The following is an 8759-nucleotide window of genomic DNA, read 5'->3' as shown; positions in this document are numbered from 1 at the left end:
GGCCACAGATAACACAAAAATGAATGAGAGGGGCTGTGATCCAATAAAACTTTACTTATAAAAATAGGTGGTGGGGCTGGATTTGGATCTCAGGGCTGTAGTTTGCCAACCCCTTTTCTAGAGTATAAACTTGTTTGAATCACTAGTGCCTTGGACAGTGTCTGGTATATAATATATGCTCGATGAATGTTTTCTGAAGAACCATGGTATTTATTAATCAAAAAACATCAGCAGGGCTTCCCTGGTGGTGCAGTGGTTGAGAATCCACCTGCCAAAGCAGGGGACGTGGGTTCGAGCCCTGGTCCAGGAAGATCCCACAGGGTGCGGAGCAACTAAGCCCGTGTGCCACAGCTACTGAGCCTGCACTCTAGAGCCTGCGCGCCACAACTACTGAGCCCATGTGCCACAACTACTGAAGCCCACACGCCTAGAGCCCGTGCTCTGCAACAAGAGAAGCCACCGCAATGAGAAGCCCGCACACCACAACGAAGAGTAGCACCCGCTCGCCACAACTGGAGAAAGCCCATGCGAAGCAACGAACACCCAACGCAGGCAAAAATAAGTCAATCAATCAATTTATTAAAAAAAACAAAAAAAATTAGCAAAATGTCTGAGCTACCTTGGTACAAACATTGTGTTTATTGAGTATTATTTGAGACTTTAACTTCCCAGTTGGTATTTACAGGTTGATATTTCTCATGCAAGATACTTGTTTTAAAATGCTTATTAATTAAAAAATTTTACTTTTATTTAATATTAATCATGGTCATGTCACTACTGAACCCTGCTAATCCAAGATTAATATTAATTTTCTGGCTCCTAAGGGCTATTCTCATAAATAGGTAATCTGATTACATAGTATAAGGACTAGAGCTGAAAGGTCATATTAAGTTAAAGCCAGAGTTAATACCCTGGCAAAGGAGAGTCAAAGGTAAATGGAAAGAACTCTGCCGAGGAAACTGGTGTGCAAAGAAGAGAATGGAAAAAAAGACCATGCAATGAAGATCTGAAAGATTTCTCCGTATTATAATAAATCTTTTTGTTAGAGCTTCTTTGAAAGGGCTTCTGTTCTTTGCAACTAAATGATTCCTGACTAAAAAACGGATTATGCAACATTTTGGAGGAGCGCTAATACTTGAGTTGAATTTATAACAAATGAATAGACAGGACTTCCAAGTCTAGATGGAGTAATAGGGAACAGATTTACCCTCCTACCTGAAACAATGAAAAAAACAGAAAAATATATGAAACAATGGTTTTCAGACACTGGACAAAGGCTAGTACATGAGAGTAAGTCTGAGAGAAGGGAAACAAAGTGAGCTCCTTCCAATAGCTCCCTGCTTAGAGTTTCCAGGCAGCAGAGGGAGAAGGAACCTAGGTGGAGCCCAGCAATATCCCTCAGTTGAGGAAATTGCTAGGATTTGTCTGGTAGAGTATCAGAGAGGAGAAAGTTGCAGAGAGAGAGTGGGGTTGATCTGCAGAGGGTCCCCCTCAAGTCTTTCTAGAGCAATATCACCACATTCTTGTGAGGAATCTACCCCAAGCAGGAAAAGAACTAAAAGGAGCAGAGGCAACAATTCCAGGGGCTCAGACAGTGGCAGGAATAATCTGTGTTTCATTCAGAAAGGGAATAAATCTCATACCTCACAGGACATCAGGTGGAATAATCATAAGTTATTGCCTCAGTAGTGGAGCAAAATGAGCCCTAGATAAATTTTGCTCTGGTCCCACCTAACCAAGCATAAAAATAAGCACTGAAAGTGTCAAACTACTTCCAAATCACTCAACAGTGTCCCAGAATAAAACTCAAGAACATTTCTAGAAATACAAAAATATCCAGAACACAACGAGGTAAAATTCATAATGTCTGGCATCGAATAAAAAAGTATCAGGCATGAAAAGAAACAGGAAAATATGACTTATAATTAGAAGAAAAAGCAGCAATAGAAATAGGCCAAGAAATGACAGATATTAATTAGCAAAGATATCAAGATAGTTATTATAACCGTAATCCATATGTTAAGAAAAGTAGAAGAATGCTTAAACATGTTAAGCAGAGACATGGACAATATAAAAAGAACACAAATCAAAATTTTCATCTCATCAAAGATGAAAAATAAATGTTTGAGATGAAAAATACAATGGATGAATTAATAGCACATTATAAATGCCAGAATTAAAAATTAATAAACTTGAAGGCACAGCAATAGAAACTGTCCAAAATAAAGCACAAAGAAATAAGTCTGAAAAAAAAAATGAACATCAGTAACCTATGTGACAACTTTACACAGACTCATATACATGGAATTTGAGTCCCCAAAGTGGAGGATAAGTGCTATACACAACTACAAAAAAAAAAAAAAAAAGATAGGAAAATATAGACTTAAAGTAGTACACAAGAGCAAGCTATTATAGATTATGGATAGGAGGGAAAAAATGAGAAAATCTGTACATCTGGACAATTAATTTGACAATAACAGAGAAGGAGCACAAATAGAAGTTGCTGCCTCTAAGAATGAAGCAATAAGGACCCGGACTAGAATGTGACAACAGGAAAAGAGAGAAATGAAAATATTTTAAATGAAGAAATAATAGGAACTAGTGATTAACTGTATACTGGGAAGAAGAATGCAAGAGGTTAAAATTTTGAAAAGGACCAACTGAGTTTGAATCCCAGCTTCTCTACTTACTAACTATATGAACTAGGAGAGGTTACTTAATCCCCCTCTGCCTCAATTTCCTCATTAGTAAACTGGAGATAATAATACCTAGGTAATAGTACTGTTTTAAGAATTAAATAAGTAAAAACATGTAATAAGTCCTCAATAAACCCTAGCTATTGCAGTTCTGAAAACTTTTGGTCTCAGGACTGCTTTTCACTCTTGAAAGTTATGGAGGACCCCACAGAATTTTGTTTATGTGGGTTATACCAATACTAACCATATTAGAAACCATATTAAAACTGAGAAATACATAAAGTATTGACATTTTCATCCATTAAAAAAATAAACCTATTACACATTAACCCGAGTAACATTTCATTTTGTTTTCCAAAAGAAAAAAATTAGTGCAAAGACAAATTGCTTTACATTTTTGTAAATCTCTCTAATGTCTGGCTTACTAAGAGAATGCTGGGTTCTCATATCTGCTTCTGCTCAATCTGTTGCTTATGCTGTTTTGGCTGGGAAAGACAACCAACCAGTCTGTGTTATGTGGAAGCAATACACCCAAGAAACCTAAGATACCACCTCCTGAGTGGAATGACTAAGTATAGAAAGGGGGAAAGGATAGTATTGGTTCTGTAAATCTTAAAAGAGTACTCAAGAGTGGAATGAGGTATTAAACATCCTAGTCATCTCACAAGAGAAAGAGCCAGAAAAGTGATTTGTTCATTAAATTTATCCCACATGGGTTACAGAACTTCAGAAAGGAGATAGAATCATGAAGAGTTCCCATATAAAATAATATAGATTCACAACTCTACATGAAGAGTACGGAAATGCCTTGGGCCTGAGCTGGGAGTCTGGGAAGTTCTAAGTGTAAGAAACCATTCTCCAAAGGACACAGAGAAAAGGGGAGCAGGGCCAAGTAATGGAATAATGGGGCAGGGGGACCAGAGCAGAAGGAAAACAATATTTTTAATGGGCAAAGGATTTGAATAGATACTTCATCAAAGAAGATATGTCAAGGGCAAATAAGCACATTAAAAGATGTTCAGTACCCTTAGTCCTTAGAAATGAAAACTGAAATGACACTGAGATATCATTATACTCCCACTAGAAAGAACTCAATTTTAAAAATACTAAACTGGAACCAAATGTTGATGAGAGTATGGAGAAAATGGACCTCCCAAACACTGCTGGAGGTAATGCAAAACGATACAGCTACTTTGGAAAAGAGTTTGGTGGTTTCTTATGCAGTAAACTTATGACCCAGCAATCCCACTCCTAAGTATTTATAAGAGAAATGAAAATATATATTCATACAAAGACTTGTACATGAGTGTTCACAGCATCTTTATTCATAATAGACCAACCTGGAAACAACCTCCACATGTCCAGCTCCCAGTGAATGGTATATCCATATAATGGAATATGACTCAGCAATACAAAGGAACGCACTCCTGATACATGGAACAATGTGGATGAAGACACAAATGACTACATACTGTATGACTGCATTTATACGAAACTCTAGAAAAGGCAAAACTATAGTAATTAGACCAGTGGTTGCTGGAGGTGGGGAGGGGGGTTTGACTGAAGGAGCAGAGGGGAACTTTTTAGGGTGATAGAAATGTCCTAAATATCATGATTCTGGTGATGGCTGTTACATGACCACACACATTTGTCGAAACTTACCTAATTGTATACTTAAAATTGGTCAATTTTGTTGTATGTAAATTATACCTCAATAAAACTGATTAAAGAAAAAGAACAGAGAAATGAACATATCTTCCCTTCATCATGCCTGTCACTCACCAGGATTTATCAACACCTGACAGACAATGGCAAAAGGTAAGAAGGTAGAGATGTAAAGATCATTGACAAGAACAGGGAGTTGATAGGAATGATATAGTCATAAGGAGAAATAATAATATGCCTTTCTTATTACATTTTAACCATTCCAATAATGAGAATAATTTGCTACTAAAAGAGACCCTGACCAGTCCAAAATGTCATGTTTCATCAAAACAGTATTTCTTATATAATGTTCTAAGGGCTACCTAAATCAGAAGCATCTCAGACCTTCTCCATCAGACATTCTAGGTGAAAAGTCCCCAAATCTACCTTTTGAACTGCTCCCAAAGAAATAATTTTGCAAACTGAGTCTGAGACAACCTCTGTATTGGAAGGAATGTACACATATGCATGCACACACACATACAACTGGGTTTGCAATGGTTCCAGGTCAATAATATTTAACAGCACATATGCTTTTCTTACAGGAGCATAGAATCATCTCTACTTCATGGAGCTACAAGGGGCTCAAATGAGATCCTCTATAAAAACCACTTAGGATACTGCCAAGGTACTCAATGTGTCACTTGACAATCATCCTGGACTTGAGCAGGAAAACAATTCCAAGTAGAGGAAAAAAGATCCTTTGACCTTACCAAGTCTGAAATTCCACAATGCAATACTGCTTCTGTTTCACCAATATATACTGGTTAGTAGCAGGTGACAGCCACTTCAATTTTAATTACTATTTGTAATATCATAATAATATTTTCTTTAAATATGTGACTTTTTAAAGGTAGATACTATGTTTCTCCCCTTTACTTTATAAATTATGTTGATTTGTTATAGATTTTCCTATGGGCCTTCTCTGTACATCAATTTCAAACATCTTTATAATCAAGTACTACCACGTCAAAAGAAAACAATTAACAACGAAACTAAACAACATTAGGAACAGCAGAGAAGAAAGTTGAGTAAATAGGTCAAGGCCTTTACCTTCATGAGGTGGTTTTGTTTTTTTTTTGTTTTTGGTGCCACAACATATACAAAATTTACCATCTTAATCCTTTCTGAGTATACAATTCAATGGTATGAAGTACATTCACACTGTTGTGTAACCATTACCACCATCCATCTCTAGAACATTTCTTTCCATCAACCCAAACTGAAACTCTGCACCCATCAAACAACAAATTCCCATTTCCCATTTTCCCCCAGCCCCTGGTAACCACTAATCTACTTTCTTTCTCTATGAATTTGACTATTCTAGATACCCCATATAAGTGGAATCATACAATATTTGTCCTTCCACTATGAGTTTTTTCTACTAATTTTTACTGCATGTCTAGGCAACAAGCACTAAGGACACAAAGACTGGCAGCATACTGCTGTACCCTCATGAAACTTACACTCTAAATAGGGAAGCCAGACGAGTCAATATGATAACTGCTCTAACAGAGATACAAGTACAATGACAGCACAAAGGAGCAATCAACTCTGAGTTGACTGAAGTCAGGAGAGCTTCACAATAGAGGTGATATCTCAGGACAGTTTTGAAATATGAAGAATTCACTGAATGGACATGGTCATTCCAGTCATCAAACATTCTATGAGGGACAAAATTATGCCAGGTACTCCACACCCAGAACAGCCAGAGTTCCTGCTTTCCTTAAGGTAAAAGCAAATGCAGAGCCATGAAATATGCATCTGAGCAATGGCCAGCAGTTCAAACTGAAGAGCAAAGTGCTTGGGGAGGAAGATGAGGCTGCAAAGGCACTCAGGTGTCAGATCATGGAGAAGTTTTATGTCATCCAGAGTTTTACTGAATACTGCAGGCCAATTTGACAACTTCAGAATATGTAATGATCAGAGGTGTCTCTTGCTAGTACACATTCCTAGGATAACCCCAAAGGTTTTTATTTCATATGCCTGGGGTGGACCCCAGAAATTTACTTTTAATAAGTACACCAGGTGATTCTAAAGCAGTTATATCCATGGACTACTTTTGGGGAAATACCTCTGTAGAATATGGGAAGCTAGTGATGGCTTCAAACAGGAGAATAATGTGAATAGCTTATATGTTTGGGTTTATTAATTTTCTCCCTAACTATAAAGTGCTTTTATTCAAAACAAAGAAAAAAACACAAAAAAGAAAAACATTACTCAATTCTACCACCTGGAGATAAACAGTTCATACTCTGGTGTATTTGTTTTTCTCTGTGTTTACAGTATATACATTTTTTAAGACTTTATTGAATTTGTTACAATATCACTTCTGTTTCATGTTTTGGTTTTTTGGCCATGAGGCACGTGGAATCTTAGCTCCCTGACCCAGGATTGAACCCACACCCCCTGCATTGGAAGGCAAAGTCTTAATCACTTGACTGCCAGGGAAGTCCCTACATTATATACATTTTTAAACAGAAGGATCATACTGTACAAACTACTCTGAAGAAGCCTATTTTCTTCACTTAGTCATGCAAGTGGACATTTCTCCCTTCTATTCTTTCTTAGTAAGATTTTTGATGACTGCATAGCAGACCATAGGTACCATATAGGTGTAATTATCCCTTACTTTTAAACATTTAGGTTATTAGCTGTTTTTCACCTATTTTCCTGTACCATTGTCAATGTCAACGTTTGGATGGTATCTGGGTTTAAAAAAGATCACGTTAGTGACCTTATACGGGCTAGATGTGAAAAAAGGTGAAGTTAGGGGACTTCCCTGGTGGCACAGTGGTTAAGAATCCACCTGCCAATGCAGGGGACACAGGTTCGACCCCTGGTCCAGGAAGATCCCACATGCTGCGGAGCAACTAAGCCCGTGCACCACAACTACTGAGCCTGCGCTCTAGAGTCCGTGAGCCACAACTACTGAGCCCGCATGCTGCAACTAACTACGGGAGCCTGTGCACTCTAGGGCCTGCGTGCCGCAACCACTGAAGCCCACGCACCTAGAGCCCGTGCTCTGCAACAAGAGAAGCCACTGCAATGAGAAGCCCGCGAACCTCAATGAAGAGAAGCCCCTGCTCACCGTAACTAGAGAAAGCCCAACACAGCAACACAGACCCAATGCAGCCAAAAAATTAAAATAAATAAATAAATAAAGGTGAAGTTAAAGGCAAGGTGAGAGGCTATTATGATGGTCCAAGCAAAATAATGAGACCTCAATTAAAGAACTAACAATAGAAATGGACAGAGAATGGATTTGAAAGTCCATAATCTATAATACATGTAAGGGTTTGTCACCTGTTTAAGATAATATGCAAAGAATTCTTCTTTTCTTCAATAAATATTTACCAAAGCCCTATAACGTATCAAAGAATAATTATGGAAAAAAAAACGTATTAGGATTAAAAAAAATCACCATACATGTTTCACTTTTCTTTTCTGTGTATGTACATATATCAATATGCGTAGGATCAGGTTTCCAATTGCATTTAAGTAATTCAGAGTATTCCTTTTTATCAGAGGAAAAACAATTCCGTGTTCCAGTTCTACAACTGCAAAAATAGAGCCAGAAAATATCACAGTTGCCAGCAAAAGCCTAACCCTCTGTTATTGAGTCTATGGTGCGGCTATAGTGGGAATTTAACATACTAAACAAGAAACTGCCCATGATCAAGTTTACTTCAATTTTTTAAAAGAATCTGTATATACTGGGGCTTTCGGCCAAAAAAGAAAATTCTTCCTGCATTTGGCTCCTTGTCCTTTTATGTGACTATTCTCCAGTATCAACTTAGAGATATCCTCATTTCAAAATCTGCCAGCTACTGGGACATGGGTCAAAAAAAACACTTTTCCTCTCTGTGAAAAAGTAAAATTCATCAATGACAAGATATCTTATTAGGTAAAGCTGAGACCACACAAAAATGCTTACAATGAACTAGTTCATTCCCCTCAAACAACTTTTGTAAAGATACTAATACCCACTCCACACTCTTAAGCTCCAGATTTCAAATGTAAGGTTTTTTTATGATTAAACTTTTAGACACTTGAAACAGACATATCCAAAGACTCCTTTTTTTTTTTTTTTGTAAGTCTGACACACCTCAGTGGATGTAAAGGAAAAAATTAGAAGCATCTCCTCCTTTCTTCTAAGATAGTATTCCTTTTTACTCATCTACCTTATAATATAAAAAGAAACTAGATAAGTCTCATTTATTACTTTTGATAATTCAAAGCATCTTGATCTACTCAAAAAAACTTTTTTTTACTCTTTGAAATTTCCAAGCTTTAAATTTGTTTTATTTATACTAATTGTTTTATTAATTTTTAATGATCTTGAAAAATCTCTCCTTT

General features: G+C 37.1%; 1 protein-coding gene across 9 annotated transcripts in view; it reads right to left on the bottom strand.

Moving 5' to 3' along the window:
* Positions 1-8759, bottom strand: part of REV3L (REV3 like, DNA directed polymerase zeta catalytic subunit) — a gene marked incomplete at its 5' end in the record, with an annotated part of 188424 nt that overhangs the window by 152819 nt on the left and 26846 nt on the right. The gene's annotated exons all lie outside the window — the stretch shown is intronic.

This window comes from Balaenoptera physalus (genome assembly GCF_965194825.1).
Source record: "Balaenoptera physalus genome assembly, chromosome: 9".
Classification (NCBI taxonomy): Eukaryota; Metazoa; Chordata; class Mammalia; order Artiodactyla; family Balaenopteridae; genus Balaenoptera; species Balaenoptera physalus.
This window is presented reverse-complemented; position numbering and strand designations above follow the sequence as displayed.